Source organism: Peromyscus maniculatus, chromosome 8 (genome assembly GCF_049852395.1).
Source record: "Peromyscus maniculatus bairdii isolate BWxNUB_F1_BW_parent chromosome 8, HU_Pman_BW_mat_3.1, whole genome shotgun sequence".
Lineage (NCBI taxonomy): Eukaryota > Metazoa > Chordata > Mammalia > Rodentia > Cricetidae > Peromyscus > Peromyscus maniculatus.
The window spans coordinates 69217367-69242489 of NC_134859.1; the positions used below are offsets into that span (position 1 = coordinate 69217367).

At 41.7% G+C, this 25123-nt stretch overlaps 2 pseudogenes; one reads left to right on the forward strand and one right to left on the reverse strand.

Moving 5' to 3' along the window:
* Positions 1 to 5832: 5832 nt before the first annotated feature.
* On the forward strand, positions 5833 to 9591 carry LOC143266805 (E3 ubiquitin-protein ligase RBBP6 pseudogene; annotated as a pseudogene).
* Positions 9592 to 12547: 2956 nt separating this feature from the next.
* LOC102905973 (schlafen family member 2 pseudogene) lies at positions 12548 to 14000 on the reverse strand (annotated as a pseudogene).
* Between the last annotated feature and the right edge of the window lie 11123 nt (positions 14001 to 25123).

The window sequence follows — 25123 nt, forward strand, 5'->3', positions numbered from 1 at the left end:
GAGTTTGGTTATAGATGGAACAAGTAGGACATTTTTTCACAATATCCTTAGCCTGTTGCCAAGTGATGGAGAAATCCTTCTTCAAACCTTTGCTATTTACATGGTGTTTCTTATGACATTCTGAAGCTTCTAGCACATTACCTATTAGTAACTGATCAATCTCATCATTACCTTGTGCTAAAGGTCCTGGTAGACCTGTATGGGATCTGATATGTGTTATATATATAGGATGTTCCCTTTTTCTGATGATTTCCTGCAATTGTATGAATAATGAAGTTAATTCTGTATTATCAGGAATAAATTCAGCAGTTTCAATATGTAAAACAACTCTCTCTGCATATTGAGAGTCAGTGACTATATTGAGGGGTTCTGTGAAGTCCATCAGTACCATAAGAATGGCATACAGTTCTGCCTTTTGTACAGAGCTATATGGACTTTGTAGCACTTTACTTAAGTCTCCTGATTTATATCCTGCTTTCCCTGATTTATTTGCATCAGTGTAGAATGTGAGGACTCCAGAAATTGGCTTTTGTCGTACAATGTGAGGAAGGACCCATTCAGTCTTCTTTATGAATTCTATTCTCTTGCTTTTGGGATAGTGGTTGTTAATCTCTCCCAAAAAGTTACTGCAGGCTCTCTGCCAGTATTCATTATCTTTCCATAGTGATGAAATTTCCTCATTAGTTAATGGTACTACAATTTCTGCTGGGTCCATTCCTGTCAACTGGCGAAGTCTTAATTTACCCTTTTGAATCAAATCAGAGATCTTTTCTATATAAGTCTTTAATTTCTTATTTGGTTTACGTGGTAGGAATATCCATTCCAATATAATATCTTCCCTCTGCATCAAAATACCTGTTGGGGAATGTCTGGAGGGGAATATGACAAGAATGCATTTAAGTTCTGGATCCACACGATCCACATGTGCTTCTCGAATTGTCTTTTCTACTAGAGCCAATTCCTTCTCAGCTTCGGCTGATAATTCTCTTGGACTATTTAATTCTTTGTCCCCTTCTAGAGTATTAGCCAAATTTTTTAGTCCATCTTTGGGTATTCCCATGATACCCAGTAAGTTGGAAATGCTTCCTAATAACTTTTGAAAATCATTAAGAGTCTTCAATCTATCTCTTCTTAGTTGTACCTTTTGGGGTCTAATTTTTTGTAGCTCTATCTTATATCCTAAGTAATTAATAGAATTTCCTCTTTGTATTTTTTCAGGAGCAATTTGCAGTCCCCAGCGAGGCAAAACTTTTTTTACTTCTTCAAACATGCTTTCTAATGTATCTAACTTTGGATCAGCTAATAGGATATCATCCATATAGTGATAAATTATGGATTGTGGAAACTTTACACGAATTATCTCTAATGGTTTCTGCACAAAGTATTGACACAAAGTAGGGCAGTTTAACATTCCCTGTGGGAGGACCTTCCATTGATATCTCTTGACTGGCTGAGAATTATTATAATTAGGTACTGTGAAGGCAAATTTTTCTCTATCATTTTCCTGTAAGGGTATGGTAAAGAAACAGTCTTTTAGCCGGGCGTGGTGGCGCACGCCTTTAATCCCAGCACTCGGGAGGCAGAGGCAGGCGGATCTTTGTGAGTTCGAGGCCAGCCTGGGCTACCAAGTGAGCTCCAGGAAAGGCGCAAAGCTACACAGAGAAACCCTGTCTCGAAAAAACCAAAAAAAAAAAAAAAAAAAAAAAAAAAGAAACAGTCTTTTAAGTCAATAACTATTATAGGCCATTCTTTTGGTAGCATAGAGGGCAAGGGGATCCCAGTCTGTAGGGAGCCCATTGGCTGAATTACTTTATTAATAGCTCTCAGATCTGTCAGCATTCTCCGATTACCAGATTTTTTTTTAATAACAAATACAGGAGAATTCCAAGGGCTGGTAGATTCTTCAATGTGTTGAGCATTTAACTGCTCTTGAACCAGCTGTTCTAAAGCTTGTAGCTTCTCTTTTGTCAAAGGCCATTGTCCAACCCAGACAGGTTTATTAGTTAGCCATTTTAAAGGTAAGGCAGTTGGTACTTCTGAGAGTTCAACAACAGTCGTGCTCTGTTTGTGAACAGCCTGAATGGTTGGTGACTGATTTTTATAGCATGTTATGATAGTATTCCTAGAAACATGCATTGGTCTGTATTCCTTTTCTGAAAGTGTAGGAATTTTAATCTGGGTATTCCACTGTTGTAACAGATCTCGGCCCCAAAGATTTACTGCTACATTTGCTACATATGGCTTCAGCCTTCCTCTCTGTCCTTCTGGCCCTATGCATTCAACCCATCTCGAACTCTGTTTTATCTGAGATAGGGTGCCAATCCCTAACAGTTGGACATCTACCTCTTGAAGAGGCCAATTCGGATGCCATGATTTTGGTGTAATTATAGTCACATCTGCACCTGTGTCTACCAGGCCCTCCAGAACCAGGCCATTAATTCGAATTCTAAGCTTTGGTCTTTGTTCATTTATGGAAGTCTGCCAAAATATTTGTTTTACAGTGTTCTTTGTAAACTGTGATCCATCTATCAAAGCTGTTTTATCATCCATTGCAGTATCGGTTTTTACATTAAGCATTGGTTTATTCAGTTGTCCTGGAGAGGAATTTCTTCCACAGTGGCTGGGAATGTTCGTACTACATTTGATTTGGGGGCCTGCAAGAGGCCCCCTGAGGCGTTTCCCGCCAGTAAAGGGTTGCCTCGTATATCTATTTTTGATCTGCACTCATTGGTCCAATGTTGGCCTTTGCCACACCTTCTACATAATCCAGGAGGTGGTTGGGGTCTCCTGTTTAGGCTATTCCTAGAAGGAGTATTACTTCTAGGAGTACCCCACGTACAGTTTTTACTTATATGACCTGGTGTACCACACTTAAAACATTTGGTAACACGGGGCCTTCTTTCACCTCTGGGATTTGTCTCTCCTATCCAAGCCTCATTACTGTAGTTAAGAGACTGAACACCATTAGTGTACTGAATCCATTCTTCCAAAGGAGCTGATCTGATCTTTAGTGGTGTAAGTATTCTTCTGCATTCTGCATTAGCATTGTCGAATGCCAAGGACTCAGTTAATACTTTTCTTAATTCTTTATCTGATATAGCTTTTGTTATAGCTGTGTTCAGCCTTTGTAAAAAATCAGTGAAAGATTCATGTGGTCCCTGAAATATCTTTGTGTATACCTCAGTTGGTTTTCCAGGTTCTGGAATTTTTTCCCAAGCATTTAGAGCTGCTGTACGGCATAGGGATATTGTATGCTCATCATAAGTGGCTTGTACATTCCTGTCAGCAAAACATCCCTCACCAAGTATTTGATCTTGGGAGATCACAAAACCTCTGAGTTTACCTTGTTGTTCTAAATTTTTTGCCTCTTCTCTCAACCAGCTCTTCCACTGTAGCTGCTGGCTATATTCTAGAACAGCTGAAATTAACCGATGCCAGTCATCTGGGATGATTCTATGTGAGGTAGACCATGAATTTAACATCTGTTTTACGTATGTGGAATGTATCCCATACGTAACTACTGCTTCCTTTATATTTTTAAAGTCCCTTGTTGAAATTGGTTGTAATGTATATGTCATATATGGCTCGGGGTGTGTGTCATCTGCTGGCTTCTCATGGACAATAACAGGATAAGCCATTGTATGAGAGCTGTTTGGAGATGTTACAACCTCTATGGTCTTGACCTTCTGCTTATTAGTTCCCTTGTCATGTTTACTGAGAGTTTCTTCTAGGGCTTGCAAACGAGCACATAGGGGCTGTTCTAGGGAGTGAACCTCCTCTCTTGCAAGGGACTCCAGATTTCTCATGGAATCATAGACATTTTTATTTTCCTCAGAAGCACATGATTCCATGGACCTTATCTTATCAATTAATGATAATCTTTCTTCCTTATGCAATGTCTGAGTAGCCATAACTTCACTCTGGAGAGTTAGTGTTCTATCCATTAGATATTCATATTTATTATCAATAAAATCAATTTTGGGTACAAGCCTGTTTTGTAAATCCTGATTAGCAGATTCTAGAGAAAGAATCTTTTCCTGTAAGCCTTCATTACTATCTTTTAAAGCAGATTCCAGAAAGAGAATCTTTTTCTGTAAGCCTTCATTGCTATCTTTGAAAGCAGATTCTAGAAAGAGATTCTTTCTCTGTAAGTCTTCATTGCTATCTCTTAAAGCAGATTCCAGAAAGAGAATCTTTTTCTGTAAGCCTTCATTGCTATCTTTGAAAGCAGATTCTAGAAAGAGATTCTTTCTCTGTAAGTCTTCATTGCTATCTCTTAAAGCAGATTCCAGAAAGAGAATCTTCTTCTGTAAGTCTTCATTGCCATCTCTTAAAGCAGATTCCAGAAAGAGAATCTTCTTCTGTAAGCCCTCACTGCTATCTTTGAAGGCAGATTCCAGAAAGAGACTCTTTTTCTGTAAGTCTTCATTGCTATCTTTTAAAGCAGATTCCAAAAAGAGAATCTCTTTCTGTAAGCCTTCATTACTATCTTTGAAGGCAGATTCCAGGAAGAGAATCTTTTTCTGTAAGCCCTCATTGCTATCTTTGAAGGCAGATTCCAGAAAGAGATTCTTTTTCTGTAAGCCTTCATTGCTATCTTTTAAAGCAGATTCCAGAAAGAGAATCTTTTTCTGTAAGCCTTCATTGCTATCTTTGAAAGCAGATTCCAGAAAGAGATTCTTTTTCTGTAAGTCTTCATTGCTATCTTTTAAAGCAGACTCCAGAAAGAGAATCCTTTTCTGTAAGCCTTCATTTCTATCTTTGAAAGCAGATTCCAGAAAGAGATTCTTTTTCTGTAAGTCTTCATTGCTATCTTTTAAAGCCTGTATCAGTCCCAATAATGACTCATCTTTGTTCTTACTATTAAAGCAGTGTTTGAACACTGTGTGAATTATTACGATGAATGCCAAAATGGTACAGGCCAAATATGCCTGAGGAAGGTCATATATTTCCAGGAGAATGTCATTCATCATACAGGCAAAAAGGTTTTTAAATTCTTGTGAGGTAATGTTGTCAGCCATATTACAAGAATTACTCAAAATTTGTTAGTCAATTTTAAGATGTAAAATTATCAAGTACTTTTACTTGAAATAAAATGCTGGTTTGCTTATCTTACCTTTCTGTGGTATGGGGGGTGTAGTAGCGCTTTTCAACCAGCAGGCGGTGCTGGTACAGCTCCAAAGCAGGGCCTGCTGGCGACCTTGGCTGGCGGCAGCTGGAGGCAGATGGCAGGATGGCCGGGAGCCGGGTGCGGATACCTCACTCGCAGCGGTTTTTCACTGGTCTCGGGGCTAAGCTAGGGAGCTGAGACCGGACTAGCTGCTCCCCTTTTCGGGAATGGACTGGTTATATGGAACTTTGCAGGCGGGTTTAGGTACCCGCCAGCCGGGGAACAGGCTGAGGGCAGGAGCCGCCCAGACCTTTGGAATTTGACCCACGTGGGCGCCAGATATTGGGGAAAATTATAAAGGCCACTCCACGTAGTTAAAAGGAAGATTTATTTAGTGGATGACTTACAAATGAAGGAATGGATAGGTCGTGGGGGTCTGGGGAAGGCGTATAGCAATCCAGCGGTGTTCTCTGGAGCTCTGCACAATCAATCTCCACCATCCAGGGTCCAGGCGCAGAGCGCGCGCCCAGAGCGAGCGCTTGCCCATCCAGCTCTCAGGTTTCCAGCACCTCCCCTCGCCCCGCCTCGTAGGCGTGACAGTTGCCAGAGTCTCAATGGGGGTTGGAGCTTCCAGATCCAAGCTGGAATGGCTACCCACTACAGTCCATGAAAATCTCTGAAGTATAAGGAGCAGAATTAGTGAACTGTCAGCAAAGCCAAAAATGGAAGGTGATGTTGAAAAACTAGAAAGGATCCCAGAAAAAGACATGCTTGTATCATCAACTGCCCCAGCTAAAAACATCAAACTCAACAGAGAAACTGGGAAAAATATTGGAAGTACAGAAAATAATTTACTTCGAATGGACCCTCTGAAGATGTGCAGTCAATGTGTAGCAAAATTAAACTGGAAAACGTCAAGGGAAAGGCCAAGGGGAAAGCAGCTGGGACTGCAGGCTGCAGCTCTACGTTTCTGGGTTACACCAGGACAAGCAAGCTCAACGGAGGCAGTCCTGTGTGAAACTCTGAAGAAAATACAGATCCAAAGAGAATAGTCATTAAAACTATGGAGGAGTATAACAATGATAACAGAGCCCCTGCTGAAGATGTTATAATTATCCAGGTTCCTGAATCTGAATGGGATCAAGATGACTTCAATTCTAAAGAAGAAGTTGTGAAATCCACACAACCTATACACAGTGTAGGAAAACCATCTAGTATTATAAATTAGATTACTACTAAACCATCATGTATTGTCAAGTACGCAGAGAAAAAAAGTGAGCAGTCAGAGAAAATTCAGACGCTCACAAAAAAGTGAGCCATGAGGTAAGATGCTCAAAAGTCTCTGTGTCCAGTGAGAAGGAGAGACCCAAAGACAGGGATTACTCAGTGCTAGAAATGGAAAGACCTGAGAAGAGAAAGAACAGCACCTTGCCAGAGAAGGAGAGCACCGAGGATTTTCTGAGTGAACAGGGAAATTCTAAGAATCTGTCTCAGTCTTCTAAAGACCCTAGGACCTCAGCTAAGCATGAATCCCTTCATGCTTCCTCCAAGAAAGACTTCACTCCCAGTAGAGACAAGAAAATGGACTGTGACAGCAGAGAGTATTCCTTGTCAGAGCAGAGATCAGAGAAGTGAGTTAGAAAGATGGAAGGACTCTCCCTCTTGGAGTAAACATTCCTCATCTGGACAGAAAACTGAGCCAAAGAAAGAAAGAAAGAGATTTACCTAAAAAGGGGACAGAGTCCAAAAAAAGTAATTCTAGTTCCCCAAGAGACAAAAAGCGTCATGATCATAAAGCCCCCTATGATACCAAATGGTTACGTGAAGAAGCAAAGTCTGTATATATTCTTATATTAGTTCTAAATAAATTATTTTTTATTAGACAAAAAGCAGAAATGTGATATTTTGTTTGTACTCTAACAAATGAAGCTTGCTTGAGGTTTGAGGCCACCCTGGGCTATATGAGATTGAACCAGTCTAAATGAGAAACAGAGCTAGGCAGTGTTGGTGGCTCACACCTTTAATCCCAGCTCTAGGGAGCTGTAGAAAGAAATATGCGGCGGGTGGAGATAGGATCTCAGTCCAGTCAGTCTGAGTATTCATAGAAACTGGATCTCCCCTTTCAGCTGAGGAGTTGGCAAAGTGAGAGGTGGCTGTGACTTGCTCCTTGGTCTCTCTGATCTTTCAGCATTTCCTCTGATATCTGGCTCTGGGTTTTTACTATTACAAGCAACTAGAATTCGAGTTACAGTTGACCTTGAACTTGTACTCCAGAAGCGGAGGCAGGAGGATGAGGAGTTCTAGCCCATCCTTGGCTATTGTTATTTGGAGGCTGGCACAGGCTAAATGAGACCTTGTCTCACACACACAAACAAAAGAAGTGTAGTGCACATAAGACAGTGACCAGGAGCTAGAGGGTGGTGAGCAGTGCTTGCTGCTTTCACAGAGGCCCTGGGTTCGGTTCCAGCACCCACTGGATGTCTCACAACCATCTCTAAGTCCAGTTCCAGGGTATCTGAGGCACTCTTCTGGTCCCCAGGGATTCCTGCGTATACATGGTACACACAATATCATGTAGGCAAAGACATATGTACACAAAATTTCAATCTTTTAAAAATTATATTTAAAATTTTAATTTTGTGTAGGGTTGGGGAACATGCAATGTGCTGTGGAGTTCAGAGGACAACTTGTAAGAGACATTACAAGTTTCTACCATGTAAGTCCCAAAGAAGGATGGAACTCAGGTCTTGGGCTTGGTGGCAGGCACCTTTAAACCCAGGGCCATCTTACGAAAAAAGTAATAAATAAATACATCAAAAAAAAAGAAAAAGAAGGAGAGAAGAAAGGGGATGTCTGGACTTGGTGACAAACACTTTTTGGTCCCAGCACCCAGGAAGCAGAGGCATGCAGATCACTGAGTTAAGGCCCCCTGGTCAAAATAGTGAGACTCTTATTTCTTTGAGTTTTTGTTTGTTTGTTTGTTTTTTGTTTTGTTTTTATTTTTCTCTGCGCTCAGGGAGCTTGGGTTCAAGACATGGTTTATCTGTGTAGCCCTGGCTGTCCTGGAACTCTGTAGAACAGGCTGGCCTCAAACTCACATAGATCCAACTGCCTCTGCCCGCTGAGTGTGCTACCACTGACCAGCCTGGAGAGGCTTTTTCAATCTAGTAAAGTTGAATCTATAAATTCTAAAACCTATGACTTCTTCTTGACATAGTCCTAGACATAGGCATGCTCAAGCATAGTTATCCTACAAGAAACTACTAATATTCCTGTAGGCCTGATTCATGAGACCTCTACTTCAATGGCCTCTCAGCAGGGTGTTGTATTCTTCTAGAGGTAAATGAGGACCCTATGTCCTGCACTGTTTATTCTTGATTTCCAGCACACTGCGGAGGCGGGGGTGACCTGAGTAAGATCCTTGAAAATCTCCAGAACACCATCTAGTCCTGGAGTCCATGGCTGTAACCTTCAGAATATACCCTCTCCCCTTCTATTAAAGTCATTTAGAAAATGAGACTTAAAGTAGTACTGTCTTTGCCTGTTAGGAATTATTTTCCCACTGGGCAGAAATATACACCTGGCTTTTGTTGTGGCATACCCATGTTGCATTTATTCATGAATGCCCTGAGCTTTTCAGGATGCAGTGATGAGTTCTAGCCACTGGGTGGCACAAACTCACAGGAGTCCAGTGATAGTCCCTAACTTACACCCCAAAGAGCACTTGTTGCTAAGTGGCACCAAATGAAGGAAGGTTGGGGGAGAACAGATTTATTTAACTCATATTCCAATGTACACATAAGGCTACATTTCCTAGAACCCAGGTCAGATTATTGAATAAGGAAAAGAGAAAGAGATGAAAAAGTGTTGGAAATTCCAGCACTTGGGAAATGATGCAGGAGGATAGTCAGAAATTCAAGGCCAGCCTCCTGAACTTCATAGTAAGTTCCATGCCAGTCTGAGTTACAGAGAAAGACTCAATTACAAACAAATGGATGTAATGTCTCAAAAAATACAAACACACACACACACACACACACACACACACACACACACACACACACACACACCCCTAAATAAAAAGTGAGACAAATAAATCTGTAACAAATACATATTGCTCTTCCCCTTGCTCCTGCCACCTGAGGTGGGCAACAGAGCTGACCCTCCCCCTTACTATCTGCAGCACATGGGAAAGGGGGCCCTGCACCTTCCCTGGGCAGCACAGTAGAAATAACCCTGTTGATTGGATGCAGGTGAGGCAGCTGGAGAATGTGATGCTGAGAGATCTTGCACACCCCTCATCTGTAAAAAGGTTGTAGTGGAAAAAGATGCCCTGCCCCCCTTCCTCAGCTGTGGCTGGTAGCAGAGTTGGCGATGAGGTTATAAGAATGTGAGAGCTGTCCCTACCCCTCATCAGCTGCAACCGTCAGGCCCTTGCACTTCATCTGAGCAATGCAGTGGATGTGGCCTGGATGGTGTAGGTGTAGGTGAGCTGACCCTGAGTGCCTGAAAGCAGGAGCTCTGACCTGCCCCTTGCTCATTGCTGCAAGGGGTGAACTAGCCAGGGCAGTGCTGGAGAGCTCACCCTGGTGGAGAAGATATGGCAGAGCTGGCGGGCTGAGCAACCCTGCAACTTCCCAGGCCAGAACCAGGGCTATGAGCTGGTCCACCCCAACATCTGTCCCATGTATATGATCTACTGAAGCATGTAAAAGGGCTGGTCCTGCAGATCCAAAGCTGCAATATCCCCATGACACAGGACAACAGGAATCCAAGAGGAATCCCAGTGAGGGCCCAGTATCCTTAGTGTAGCAGAAACCAGAGGCCTTGAGCCGGACTCTTTGTAATGAACACATGCAAGTAAAGATATATGGATAAAAGGGTTTACTACATGATTTACTATGTCATACTACAGCTTCCAGATTCTATGATGAGATTTTTTCCTTTTTCTTTCTTTTTCGCCTCTTAAATTTTATTTTATCCTATTGGGGGTGGTTGCAAAGGCAGAGGTCAGATACAAAGGGATAGGGATATGAATGGGATCAAGATGAATGGTGTGAAAGACACAATAAATAAAAAGAAAGTAAAAAATACTTCTTGCAATGAAGGAGAAGAGAAGGAACAAGAGATATAGAAATCTGAGAGGGAAGATGTAAAATGAGCTAAGTGTGGAAACTCTTGTCTGTAATCGCAGTGCTTTGGAGCCTGAAACAGGAATACCAGTTATGACTTCTAGGCCAGCTTGGGCACATATATGAATTCAGTCTAGTGTGGGCTAGAGAAACCATCCTAAAAACAAACACACAGACCAATAGAAAAGCTAAAATAATCCAAGGCTAGATTGAAGCTTTGGTAGAGTGATTGCAGAACTCTGCTTCATTTTCAGCACTGTGTAAACTGGGTGTGAGGGTCCACACCTATGATATCAACGCTCAGGAGGAAGAGGCAAGAAGATGGGAAGTTCAAGGTCAGCCTCAACTACATGGACTATTGTGGTGGTATTGTGTTCCCCAAAATATTGTGTACTCTAATAAATTTATCTGGGGTCAGAGAACAGACAGCCACTAGATACAAAGGCTAGAAAAGGGTGGCACTCACACCTTTAATCCTAGCATTCCAGAGATAGAAATCCCTCTGGATCTCTGTGAGTTCAAGGCCACATTGGAAACAGCCAAGCATGGTGACACATGCCTTTAATCCCAGGGAGTGGTGGTAGAAAGCAGAAAGATATATAAGGCGTGAGGACCAGAAACTAGAGGCATTTGGCTGGTTAAGCATTTGGCTGGTTAAGCATGTGGCTGACTAAGCATTCAGGCTTTTAAGCAGTAGTTCAGCTGAGAGCTATTGGGATGAGGACACAGCAGCTTCCAGTCTGAGGAAACAGGACCAGCTGAGGAATTGGCAAGGTGAGATAGCTGTGGCTTGTTCTGTCTCTCTGATCTACCAGCATTGACCCCGATAACTGGCCTCGGGTTTGATTTTATTAATAAGAACTTTTAAGATTCCTCTACAGACTATGTCTCAAAACCACAAATAAAATCTTGGGAGAGGGATGACTCAGTCCATAAAGTACATTGCAATCATGAGAATCTAGCTTGACTCCAGGTACTCAATAAAAACTGGGTGTGATAGTGTAAGCTTGTAATCACAGTGCTTCGGAGGTAGAGACAGGACTATCCCTGAGGCTCTCAAGCCAGAAAGCTTGGCACAATTAGTAAGCTTCAGGCTGATGGGAATCTCATGTCTCAAAAGTGGTGGACAGCATTTCCAATGATGATAACAAGGTTCCCACCATCTCCACACACAGGCACACGCATGCATGTGCACACAGACACATTAAATAATAACAACAGATGAATATGAACTGAGAGATGAATTTGCTGGGTGTGGTTGCACATGCATGTATTCCCAGCACTTGGAAGCAGAGGCAAGTGGATCTCTTTGAACTTGAGGCCACCCTTATCTACATAATGATAGCCTGTTCCATGCCAGCTAGAGCTAGGTAGTGAGACCCTGGATCACAGTCTCAAAGTAGTAGTAGTAGTAATAATATAAATCAGAGAGAGATGAGTTCAAGCTTCACCAACAATTACACCATGGGTCCTCTTTGATTCACCTTGTCTAAAAAACCAATAGCAGGTTGTGGCTGGAAAGGGCTCAGCGCTTAAGGGGGTACTGCTCCTGCAGAGGACTTGAGTTTGGTTCCCAGCATCCATGTCAGGCAGGTTACAAGCTTTTGTAACTACAGCTTCAGGAGCACTGGATACCCCTGTCCTCTCTGGGCACTGTACCCACATGGGCTCACACACAATTAAAAATGAACAAATAATAAATCTTAAACTAAAAATTCCAATAGCAGTTTTTATTTAAAAATGGAGATTACCTGACTCCCTTGTCCAAAAGGACTCATGCAGCCATCTTGGTGCCACAGGATTATATTCTGAGCCACTCAGCTTCAACAGGCAGGAAGATTACAAGTTCAAAGGCAGTCTGAAGAAGTTAGACAGTGTCTCAGAAAATAAAAACAGAAAGAGTGGAGGTGTGGAGCAGTGGAATAGCACCTGTGTGGTCCATCCATGGCCCTGGCAACCATGCACTTTATTGGGGAAACAAAAACTGAGTTTTGCTTCCCTTAACCATTCATTCAGTGATGGGACATCAATACAAAATTTGAGTGCTTGCTACAAATATGATGTTTTATCAATGTAAAGCAATATAAAGAAAAACAATGGTAGTGTCTCATGTCTTTAATCTTAGCACTTGGGAGGCAAGGGAGGCAGATCTCTGTGAGTATAAGGCCAGTCTGGTCAAAAGTTTTAGGAGAGCCAGGGCTACACACAGAGAAACCCTGACATGAGGAGTTTTGATGTTGCCCAAATCCCAGAAAGCATTCCAACACCCTGAGTCAAATGTAAAATGATTGTTAATCCCTCTTCCTCAACCTGGTGGGGTGTCCATCTGGAGCTTGACCCATTCCTCTGCAGTAAACCTCTTCACACAGCTGTCTTCCACATACCAGGAATCGGGCTCTGCAGAGAACACAGCACAGCAGAATCTCTCCACTCTGAGTGCACAGACCTAGGAACACACAGCTCCAGGTCTGTGGACTGGGATGAATTTGCATGTGTACTTTATCTTCTCCTGCTCCTCACAGAAGTGAGTGACAGGCAGCTGTTGGATGCACTTCTCTATTACACACTCTAGATGCACGAGATCGCTCCTCTCTGCTTCAAAACCAACGATTTGCTGGGTTTTTTTTTTCCATCTAAACCAATGAAAAAATATCCCCCGTCAGTGTTTGCAAATGCAGAAACAGTTTTAGGGAGAATCTCTATAATCTTTTCTTTAGGGGACATTTTAACCTCTGCATGTTTTGATTTAGGGAAATAGAATGGTGTGGTGGTAATCTAATTGTACTGAAATATTATTTTGATTGTATGTTAATAAATAAAGTTGTCCGGGGGTCAGAGCTATTAGAGCCATAGCAAGAGTGTGGCGGTGGTGACACACGCCTTTAATCCCATAGATATCTGTGTGTTCAGGGATATAGCCAGCATTGGAGACATATGCCTTTAAGACTTAGGGGGCTGTACATTCAGACAGTGACGAGGCAGTCATGTGTTTGGGTTTATAACCAATGAGAAGGCAGAACAACATACTATAAAAAAAAGAACAGACAGGAAGTAGGTCTCTTTTTCGCGAAGCTGGGACAGCAGGAGGAAGGGTGAGATTTTAGCTCTGAGCTCTGACCTCTCGGCTTTCTCTTTTACATTGTTTCTGTGTTTCTTATTTAATAAGACGGTTGGTTACATCGACAGAATGGCTCCTCCAGGGTCAACTTTTCCTTGTTAAAAATGTGTCAAGTTGTTCTAGTTTTAATTCCTCAGCGTCAAACGATCCATGCAAATACTGTCTTCAACTTGATCTCAGTTCAGCATCCTTCATGGCTTTGAGGAACTGAAGTACATCAGGCACTTTCAGTTCTATTGAGGATGACAGACTTCTCTCATAAAAATTGGATTTTAATGTAAGGACATGCTGACCAGAGATATCCCGGATCCATGGTCTCACAAAAATTAAAAAATAGCATTTGTTCTGCCTGTTTTGTAGGTATTTATGAGGAAGTGGAAGAATATTAAGAAAAGAACTTTCCAATTCTAGCCCTATTCCATCTCTGGTCAAGCTGTAATTGGAATTCTTAATGTGAGCCTTGACCACACCACCCTCCAGAATTCATCTGAGTACACACAGCCTGTGAGATATTTTGGACCTCTCTTTTTCTCAGTTGAGGACCTTTCATTGACTTCCTATTCTTCTCTCCAAGTGTGATTTCTCCTGCAGAGAGAACCAGTTCAGCATAGTCCATCTCCTGATCAATGACGATACTCATTTTCAAAGCATTGCCTCTGCATCCCAGAAGATATTCTTTCCTGTAAAACAGACAGAGCCATTACAGTAGCACCTCCCCAGTCAGATCCAACTCTACATTACACACAGCACCACCACTGAGCTGCTCTGAATAAGTCTGAAGGTCAGACTTGATGTTCTCTTTAGGGACTCTTGGACACATTTGCAACAGAATACACTAAATTGTGAGAGTAGAAAAATTTCAATTGTTTTGTCATGACTGTATATAATTTGTTTTTAATTGTTTGCAATTAAGAAACTTAATTGTGCTGTGCAAAGGTAGCACACTCCTTTGATCCTAGCAATTGGAATGCGGAAGCAGGTGGATCTTGTGAGTTCAAAGCCAGCCTGGTCTACAAAGTGAGTTCTAGGTCAATAGGGACTGTGCCGAGATCAATTCAGACTGGCCAAGTGTTCAAATAAGTCCCAGCTAGTCAGTTAAAGGAAAAAGTCTGGTCTCCCAACTCAGAGGCCTCCAGTCTGAGGAGACAAGACCAGCTGAGGATCCGGCAAGGTGAGATAGCTATGGCTTGTTCTATCTCTCTGATCTACCAGCATGGACCCCAATAACTTGCCTCGGGTTTGATTTTATTAATAAGAACTTTTAAGATTCCTGCTACATCTGGCACCCAACGTTCGTGTTACAAATTCATGAAAAAGCTGTTTGCCTGTGGCCTTGTGAGCCCCAGCTCAGGCCCAAGCTACACTCAGCCGGTGGTGGTGGCACACGCCGGTAGGATTTGCTGAAGGAGACAGAGGCAGGAGGATCCCAAGTTTGAGGCCGGCCTAGGAGGCTTGGGAGAAGCTTTGGCCCGGACTGAACCACAAACAGTGGTGGGACCATGGAAGCAGTGGCTACTGCTCCACATTTCCAGCTCCTTCTCATCGTGTTGGTGACTGCGGTGATGCTGCTACCTGGGACAAAGGGTTTACTGCTGCTGGTTCCGAGAAGAATTGCCAGGACCACCGTGTTACAAGAAAGCATCGGCAAAGGTCAGTTTGGAAAAGTTTGGCAAGACAAATGGTGGGGAGAAATTGTTGTGAAGATTTTCTGTTCTAGGGAAGAATGTTCATGGTTCCGAGAGACAGACATTTATCAGACTATGATTGCTCCAAACCACAGAGGAGGCACAAAAAAAAAAAGTCTGCAGGAAACCATGACCATGCCTAACTGACTTTGAAATCTTCAAAAAGATGACAGGATCCTACAACGATGATTCCACATGGACTATGATAAAGCCATTAAGCCGATTAACACCATGGAAAAATCGACTTTGGACTACAAACTGGTCAGAACAATTTCGAGAAGACTAGTTGAGATGATCCAGCCTGACAGACTACTCAAACAAGGACTTGAAACAAGCCCTGAACTTTCCTATTATGCAGAGACTGGAGAAACGATACAGGACTTGATGATTAACCCCAAAATTTTCTTTTCAAGATTCCCTAAAGATATCTTCACCCCTAGAAAGCAAAAAGAAAAAGAGAATATAGATATGAGATAGATCATCGAATCTACTCTGAGAAAAAAGATAAAGAAATAATAGGATAAATAGGTAGATCACTGAATCTACACTGAAGAAAAAGGGGAAGATATAAAAAAGGACAAAAGATAGACTAATGAATCTATTATGAAAAGAAAAGAGAAAGAATATGGATATGATAAGATAAAAAGGGAGATTATGGAATCTACTTTTAAAAAGGAACTACTTGTTTTAAATAAGATAAGTAATGAAAATTTTTTTGGTCTGAGTTTATCAGATGTTACTGGACTGGACATTGTTAATATATATAATGGAGTTTTTTGAATCTGTCAAATGTTAATGGACTAGACATCATTAATGTAATTTTTGTCTGTATATATTGTATATACTTATTAGATAGTTTTTCTTGTATTAGTTATAAGCTTTCTTTAATTTTAGACAAAAAGAGAGGAGATGTGGTGGTATTGTGTTCCCCAAAATATTGTGTACTCTAATAAATTTATCTGGGGTCAGAGAACAGACAGCCACTAGATACAAAGGCTAGAAAAGGGTGGCACTCACACCTTTAATCCTAGCATTCCAGAGATAGAAATCCCTCTGGATCTCTGTGAGTTCAAGGCCACATTGGAAATAGCCAAGCATGGTGACACGCCTTTAATCCCAGAAAGCCAGCCTTTAATCCCAGGGAGTGGTGGTAGAAAGCAAAAAGATATATAAGGCGTGAGGACCAGAAACTGGAAGATTTTGGCTGGTTAAGCATTCAGGCTTTTGAGCAGTAATTCAGCTGAGACCCATTCCGGATGAGGACTCAGAGGCCTCCAGTCTGAGGAGACAAGACCAGCTGAGGATCCGGCAAGGTGAGATAGCTGTGGCTTGTTCTGTCTCTCTGATCAACCAGCATGGACCCCAATAACTTGCCTCGGGTTTGATTTTATTAATAAGAACTTTTAAGATTCCTGCTACACTCGCAGGTGATGAATGGCAAGGAAGCCAGACAGGTGTCATCACTCAAGTTTAAACTGAAAACTTAATCATGTGATAATGTGTTGTAACTCTACAGAAAACATCCAGGAAGGTGTGTGTTTCCACCTTGATGAGCATTCTGCTTCATGGGAGGGGAATTAGTATGTGTTAGTGCCAATCACTATTTATTTCTACACACGAGGGCTGCCCCAGATGTGAGTCCACTTTCCCTAAGGCCCTGCCAGAGATCTTCATCTCCATCCAAAAAGCTGCAAGGAGCCAAGCATGGTGTTGGCCTTTGGAGCCTGATGTGGGCATTGTGAGCTTGAGGCATGCAGAACACACACAGTGAATTGCAGGGCAGCCTGGGGTACACATCCAGACACTGTCTGCCACACCCTGCCTCTAAAATACTAAAGCAAAACTACAACCAAAGTAATCTGGATCTAAAGCAGCCTGTAGCGCCAGGAAAGGAGCAGTTTGAGCTCTGTCCAGTCAGAAGCTACAGCCCTACCCTGTTCTATGCATTGCTGATTAGTCTCAGTTCTCTCCCAGTCACTCCTGTCCAGCACCCTCATTATCAGTACCTGTGTGTAGCAAATGGATGGATCTTGTTTTCATATCTATTCTGTTATCCTGTGTCTTGTTGAATTGACACCATTGATATTAATGGATTTTAATGACCAGTGATTGCTAATTCCTGTATTTTTCTGGTGGTTGTGCTGTGTTGTATGTTTCCCTTCTTTGGTATTTGTTGGTGTGGGACTATCTATTGCCTGTGTTTTCATGGGTGTATCTAACTTCCTTAAGTTGGATTTTTCCTTCCAGTGCTTTCTGTAGAGCTGGATTCATGGAAAGATATTTTTAAAATCTGGTTTTATCATGGAATATTTTGTTTACTCTGTCTATGTTGATTGAGAGTTTTGCTGGGTATAATAGTCTGAGTTGGCATCCTTGGTCTCTTTGTGTCCGCACAATGTCTGTCCAGGATCTTCTGGCTTCTAGAGTCTTCATTGAGAAGTCAGGTGCTATTCTTATGGGTGTGCCTTTATATGTTACTTGGACTTTTTCCTTTGCAGCTCTTAATATTTTTTTCTATATTCTGTATGTTTAGTGGTTTGATTATTATGTGGTGAGGGGAGTTGTTGTTGTTGTTGTTGTTGTTGTTGTTTTGGATCCAGTCTATTTGGTGTTCTGTAGACTTCTTGTATCTTTATAGGCATTTCCTTCTTTAGGTTGGGAAAGTTTTCTTCTATGATTTTGTTGAACATATTTTCTGTACCTTTGAGTTGGTATTTTTCTCCTTCTTCTATCCCTATTATTCTTAGGTTTGGTCTTTTCATGGTGTCCCAAATTTTCTGGACATTTTGGGTCACGACTTTCTTGTCTTTAGTGTTTTCTTTGACTGATGAATCTATTTTCTCTATCATAGCTTCAATGCCCGAGATCTGCATCTGTAGTTCTTGTTCATTTACTCAGATTCTCCACTTCTAGCTTTCCTTTAGTTTGTGTCTTCTTTATTGTCTCGATTTCAGATTTCAAATCTTGAACTGTTTCCCTCACTTGTTTAATTGCTTTCTCTTGGCTTTCAAGGGATTTACTGATTTCTTCTCATTTTTTGTTTGACTTTTCCTCAAATTCTTTCTTTTTTTTTCTTTTTCTTTTTTTTTTTTTTCCGTTTTTCGAGACAGGGTTTCTCTGCGTAGCTTTGCACCTTTCCTGGAGCTCACTTGGTAGCCCAGGATGGCCTCGAACTCACAGAGATCCACCTGGCTCTGCCTCCCGAGTGCTGGGATTAAAGGCGTGCGCCGCCGCCGCCGCCGCCGCCGCCGCCGCCGCCGCCGCCGCCGCCGCCGCCGCCGCCGCCGCCACCACCTGGCTTCCTCAAATTCTTTAAGGGAATTTTTCATTTCCTCTTTAAAGATCACTATCATCTTCTTAAGGTCATTTTTAAGGCTGATTTCTTCTGCTTCTTCTGTGTTGGGATGTTCAGGTCTTGCTGAAGCAGGTTCTGAGGGAATCATGGTGGGTTTTTTGTTGTTGACGGTATTTTTGCACTGGCGGCTACCCATCTTTTTCTCCCCTTGGTGCAAGTGATGTCTGTGTCTGAGGGTGGCTCTCTTGGTCTAATTGATACTCTTGGTCCAGTGGGAGCTCTTGGTCTACTCGGTGCTGATGGACTGTTTGTCTAAGGGAGAAGCTCTTAGTCCCATTGGCCCTTGTGGGCTCTATCTCAGAAAGTAGTTGTAATCTTGGCACATGGGTGGGTTGGGGGGGTCTTGTGGGTTACAAGGTCTGGTGGGGGATGGTGGTAGTCTGAACTGTCTGCAGGAGGTCTACCTGCCTGACTGGCCTAAAACTGGGACTGCAATGGGTAGTGGTGTCGGGGGGGGGGGGGGGGGCAGGGCTGTGCCCCTGGGCCCAAACCCTGGGGGCTGGAGTGTTCAGGTTTGAGGATAAAGACTCACCTCTTAGTCCAGTTAGGTGCTGGCAGGCTCTGGTGAATCTATTGCTTTAAACTGCAGCATTACTAGGACAGAAATGTCAGGTTTGGCTGCTGGCTCTGCCCACCTCAGTTTTCCAACATGGCAGTGGAGGCAGTGGTGGCACACTCCTTTAGTCCCAGCACTCAGGAGGCAGAACCAGGTGGATCTTTGTGAGTTCGAGGCCAGCCTGGTCTACAGGGCAAGCTCTTGGACAGGCACCCTATGGAGAAAACCCTGTCTTGAAAAACCAAACCAAACCAAAACCAAAAGCAAACCAAAACAAAACAAAACAAAACAAAAAAACCCACAAAAGACAAAAAACACACAAAAAACAAAAAAACCACTGCTGGACACCACAGTTTATGGCCCTGTGGCATTGGTGGTATAGTAGCAAGCATAGCTGCCTTCCAACATGGCGGTGGTATGTTTACCACCAGCTCTGGCTCTAGGAACCATATGCACCACCATCTCTTGGAGGCAATGGGTCTATGCCTCCATTAAAGCAGTGTGTAGCCCAGAAACCTTTTGTTGTTGTTGTTCTGTACTAGCAAAGGCTAAATCCACCATGCACTACACAGTGCGGCTTGGAGACACCTCTGTGTACTGTAGAGGGAATCTGCAGCCTTGCTGCTTAGCTCAGTTTTAGTGTGCTTTTATACATGAATGTAACAAAGAAAGCAATGATACAAGGGACGTTGTTTGAGTTCAGAAAAACATGTAAATAAATGCCAGTAAGCACATACTAAACATGAACAGAGCTGCCATTTCCCAGAACTTTCTCAGGACAGTCCGATTTAAACAGAATTGTCTGGCGCGCTCTATAGATTATATCTGGGAATGCATGGAACCAAGACTCAGGGTACACTGACCAGATTGGGTTCTGTAGCTATGTTCTGACATCCAAGAAGTATAAATATGTCTCCTAAGTTGAATGTAAATGTTTAATACAGGAGGCATAAAATCACGCACAAGAACAATCCAGGGAACAAATGCACCTGAGGTAAAAGGCCCTCTGCCTTTTTTCCTGGAGCCTCTCTCACTGTTCCTGAAGGCATTGTTCACCGTGTGTCATTCTTTTTTTTAAGATTTATTTCATGCATATGAGTGTTCTATCTGTATGTATAGCTTTATGCCAGAAGAGGGCATCGGACCACACTATAAATGGTTTTGAGCCATCATGTGGTTGCTGGGAATTGAACTCAGTACGTCTGGAAGGGCAGCCAGTGCTCTTAACCACGGAGCCATCTCTTCAATGCTGTCCCCTCCCCCCAGCTTTGAGACAAAGTCTTGTTAGGTAACTGCCAGGGTCTGGGATTGCATGCATGTACCATTAGCCTAACAGACATACAGAATTTTTTTATTTAAATAAGGGGAAAAGGCTGAAATCAGCATCTGACTACAAAAGATGAGAACCCATGTCTCAGACATAGTTGACTCTGCAAAGGAGCACATATGGTAGAGCCCTGCCTAATCACTCCCATCCAGAGCCTCAAAGAAAGTACTTGGAGAATTGTGGGTAGGAGCATGGATCATTTAACCTTGAGGTTGCATAAGTACAGTTTTGGAGAAAAGAAAAGATGACCCTGTTCATGAACGAGACTTTTAAAAATAATTTTTAGCCAAGCATGGTGGCATACACCTTCAATTCCAGCCTCTCATATGCTATGGACTTTATCATTAAGCGATAGCCCCAGACTGGTGTTTATCATTATTTTAAGACAAGGTCTCAATAAGTTGCCCAGGCTGACCTTCAACTTGTGATCTTCCTGCCTCAGCCTGGGCAGTAGCTAGGATAACAGGCCTACACCACCAGCCCTACCTTATTCTAAATTTTGTTCAAATGATTTAGGAAAGATGTAAGTAGTATATTTTCCATAAACATGTAGTAGTATAGAAGAACACACACACACACACACACACACACACACACACACACACACACACACACACACACAAACCCAAATGCAAACCTCATCCTTCTTTTCACAAGGCCCCCAGCTGTTTCCCAGTTTTGCTCTTTCATTTCCAGGGCTGGCACACCGGCAGATGTGCTTTTGCTGAGTTGTAATGACAGGTACATTCCTCTTGTGCACATTTAGGTTGATGCTCCACAGCTCCTTCCCACTCTGCAGTCTCCCACATGGCAGACAAAGCATCTCCCAGGTCACAGTCTAGGCACAGCAGGTCCTCGATGCCTTTGAGCAGGGACGGGCTGGCAATGCTAGTTTCCTGCAGCCTGAGCTTAGGCCTGTGATAGAGGAAGAGGGTGGTGGGTTAATGTTTCAGTTCATGAAGATCTTAAAACCCAGGGCAAGGGGTGGGGTGGGGCTCCAACACTCCAGGAGACATGACCACAGAGCAACACAAGACAGAAGCATCTTCTCCCCTCATCTCCCCACTGTGGGAAGATGAGGCACAGGTGGCATTTGTGTCCTCTGTGAGGAGTGGCAGTTGCCAGGCACAGAACCCAGGAGGTCTGTAAGCAGATCCCTGCTTGCCCAAAAGGTTACATGACAGTGGTAGCAGATGCCACCTCACTATATGCTGTTTTCTTTAAGGCAAATGAAAACTGCAGATGCAAGAGAGACAATGTCATTCTTTCTCCTCCTGGAAACAGGAGAGGAAAACTCCCATGTGCAAGATGCCCTCCTTGTAGGAAAGAAATATGCTTCTGTGGGACTCTCAGGGAAGAGAATCTATAGGCTTTTTAAAAAAATATCTTCCCTCTATAGGTTTTGTTTTTTTTATGTACCCTCCCTCCCTTTTCCCTCTGCCCCTTCCTGTCTATGCTCTTCCCCTTCAGGGCATTTACCCACCAACCCCACAGTTTCGCAGAGTTTTCTTGAGTGTGAGCAGCAGGAAATATTAGATAGAAAAATTTAGATTGTGCAGATAAACAGATAGAAAATAAAGGATAGCCTCAAGAGGGCCTAGATAGAAAATAAAGGATAGCCTCAAGAGGGCCTGGAGCCTATTCCAATGGGCCCTGACTGTCTCTGCTCCATGGTATTTACAGAGAGGCCAAGGAGTGGAGCAAAGGACCTCCCCCCAGCACAGCCAAGTGCAGACCATCTCTGACACCTGCACTCAGGCCCGTGGTCCTAATCATCCTCTCTATCCAGATCTGCTGAGTAAAGCCATGAGAAACCTCAAAACGGGCTCGCATAGGTCCCCCTTTCATTTCTTTTCTTTGTTTCTTTCTTCCTTCCTTTCTTTCTTTCTTTCTTTCTTTCTTTCTTTCTTTCTTTTTTTTTTTTTTTGGTTTTTTGAGACAGGATTTCTCTGTGTAGCTTTGCACCTTTCCTGGATCTTACTCTGTAGCCCAAGCTGGCCTCGAACTCACAGAGATCCGCCTACCTCTGCCTCCCGAGTGCTGGGATTAAAGGAGTGTGCCACCACTGCCCGGCTCCCCTTTCTTAATATATAGAAAATAACTCGTTATTAATAGCATACAGAAATCTGCATAGCTGTTATACCTTCCAGTATGGGAGTAGAGTGTAATTAAGATGGCATTTCTCTTTTGGATTAGGTCCAAGGTGACCACAGCATTCTTTAGCTGCATCCAGCTCTTTCTAAACCAAAAACTCTTCATTGCAATCTTAATGAATCCCTTATGTCATTATTACCAGTAACAAGTTAACATAAATATTGCTGTCCATAATTACAATTATCTCAATCTTACACCTTTAACTCAATAAAATTATTTTAATTTCTTGCTAACAGAACATAGGGAAAACTTCTGATGTACTCACATCAAACAAGTATTTCCTTAACTCCACAAAACCAGGGTGCATTAATATCAATAGGTTAAACATAATTCTTGCAAACATACATTCAACCTTAATTCACTCATAACTCCTCCTTTTCTTTATAATTTTTTAAAACAAAATCTCAAACCTAGTTAGAAAAAACCCAAACTCACACAATTCCTACAAACCCATATTTAAAAGCAATATTTTCAATCTAACCATTAACACTTTGAAACCCTTTAGCAAAACATCCAAAAGCAGTTTCTTTTTTTTTTTTTTTTTTTTTTTTTTTTTTTTTTTTTTTTTTTTTTTTTTTTTTTTGGTTTTTCGAGACAGGGTTTCTCTGCGTAGCTTTGCGCCTTTCCTGGAGCTCACTTGGTAGCCCAGGCTGGCCTCGAACTCACAGAGATCCGCCTGGCTCTGCCTCCCGAGTGCTGGGATTAAAGGCGTGCGCCACCACCGCCCGGCTCCAAAAGCAGTTTCTTAATAAAACTCTTTACACTTTAAAGTAATCTCTTAGTATACCCATTTGCATTTTTACTAACAAAACATAACATTAATCTACTCAAATAAGAAAATATTTTTTAAATTAAATAGACTAAGGAATATTAACTCTCCCTTTTCTTTATAATTTTTAAAGCAAAGTCTCAAATCTAGTTAGAAAGGCCAAACTTTTCCATTTAAACAGTTTTATTTGTAACACAAAACCAGTTTCATAAGTAATTCCATTTTTTTTACATACACAGTCCCATAAAACAGTTCATGAATCACCAGTTAATAAAACATATGCATACACAAAACTGCATCTTGACTCTAGGTAGAAACCATAATTTTCTTCATTTAAACAGTTCCATTTTTAACACAATTCCAGAAAATAGTTCCTAGGTCATTACCATAAGTAAATTCAAAATTATCCCATTGCCATGAAATCACTATTGTTCATTTCATTTCTAAAGTCCCAAAATTCAAATAATAAATTCTGGTACGAACCTTCCAAATATGAAGAAATCATAACAAAAATCTTTTTGTAGTTTTATCTCATTTTTTTTTTAAGTTAAAAAAGTTAAAAAAGAAAGTAAATTCTGGTATCAGGCTTTCACTTTCGAATTTGAAGAGAAGTTTTACAACCAAAACTTTTTGCAATTAACAATTTTAGTTTAAGCAAACATCTCTGCAACTTTTATTCTCAAGCTGGAGACATTTTTAGTTATAGTAACATTTAAACTGCACTGTTTTTGCTGTTAGCTCAGGTTTTTCTGTATTGCATTGATTTTCCACAGATCTCAGCTGCGGATGCCTTGTTGTGCTGGTCCTGGTGTCCGCCATTCTTAGCTTCTTAGCGGCTTCTGGAGCTTTAGAAAACTGCTCAGACTGCCTGCTTTGCAGTCTACTATGACACTGTCTTCTGGGTCTCAGGTTTCTTCACCATATACATTAAGCATAGACTCAACTTAACATTTACACTTTTTTACAAACTCATATAACATATGCTTAAGCATAAACTCACTCAACATTTACACTTTTTTACAAACTCACATATAACATCAACATCTATTTACTTACACTCCTTAAGGAAACTCTAGGATTATTTTAGCAAATATATTTATTTACTTCATATATTCATCTCTTACAACTGCATTTACTTATTTACTTCTTATATTCTTATTTAAAACTTACGTTTAGCCGGGCGGTGGTGGCGCACGCCTTTAATCCCAGCACTCGGGAGGCAGAGCCAGGCAGATCTCTGTGAGTTCGAGGCCAGCCTGGGCTACCAAGTGAGCTCCAGGAGAGGCGCAAAGCTACACAAGAGAAACCCTGTCTCTAAAAACCAAAAAAAAAAAAAAACTTACGTTTATAACTAGTATCTTTACTTCTTACAAGCTTATTACTACATATCTTAGAACTACCTTAGATACTTCTTGCTAACTTAGATCTTTATTTCTTAGCGTATATCTAACTTAGCAAACACCTAAAGATTTAACACTTAGAGAGTTAACATTTTCTAACAAGACAGAATAATTTTCTACTTCTTACTCTTAATTATCATCACTATCTCTAATAGAAAGATTCTCTTAACTAGACATAAAGTATACAAATAATTTCTAAAGTTCAGAGCTTATCAGCTTTGCTATTCTAAAAGTTCTTGATAGATTGAAACAAGAGTGTAATTCTTTAATAGCTTTCTCTTAACTCTGGGACTTGGTGACTTCTGTGGCTATGCATTTCAGATGTTTTATAACAACTCTATTAAGAGCACGTCAGTTTACAGCAAACCCAAAAAGGAAAAGAGAAAAGAAAACCTTGTAAGGAATATTCTGTTTCTGAATTGCTTAGCTAGTCATTCCATAACAGTCAATTTCCCAAGAGAAGATAGTTGTCTAAATTGGAGGGAGGTTCCAGATCTGCATTTTTCAACAGGTCTGA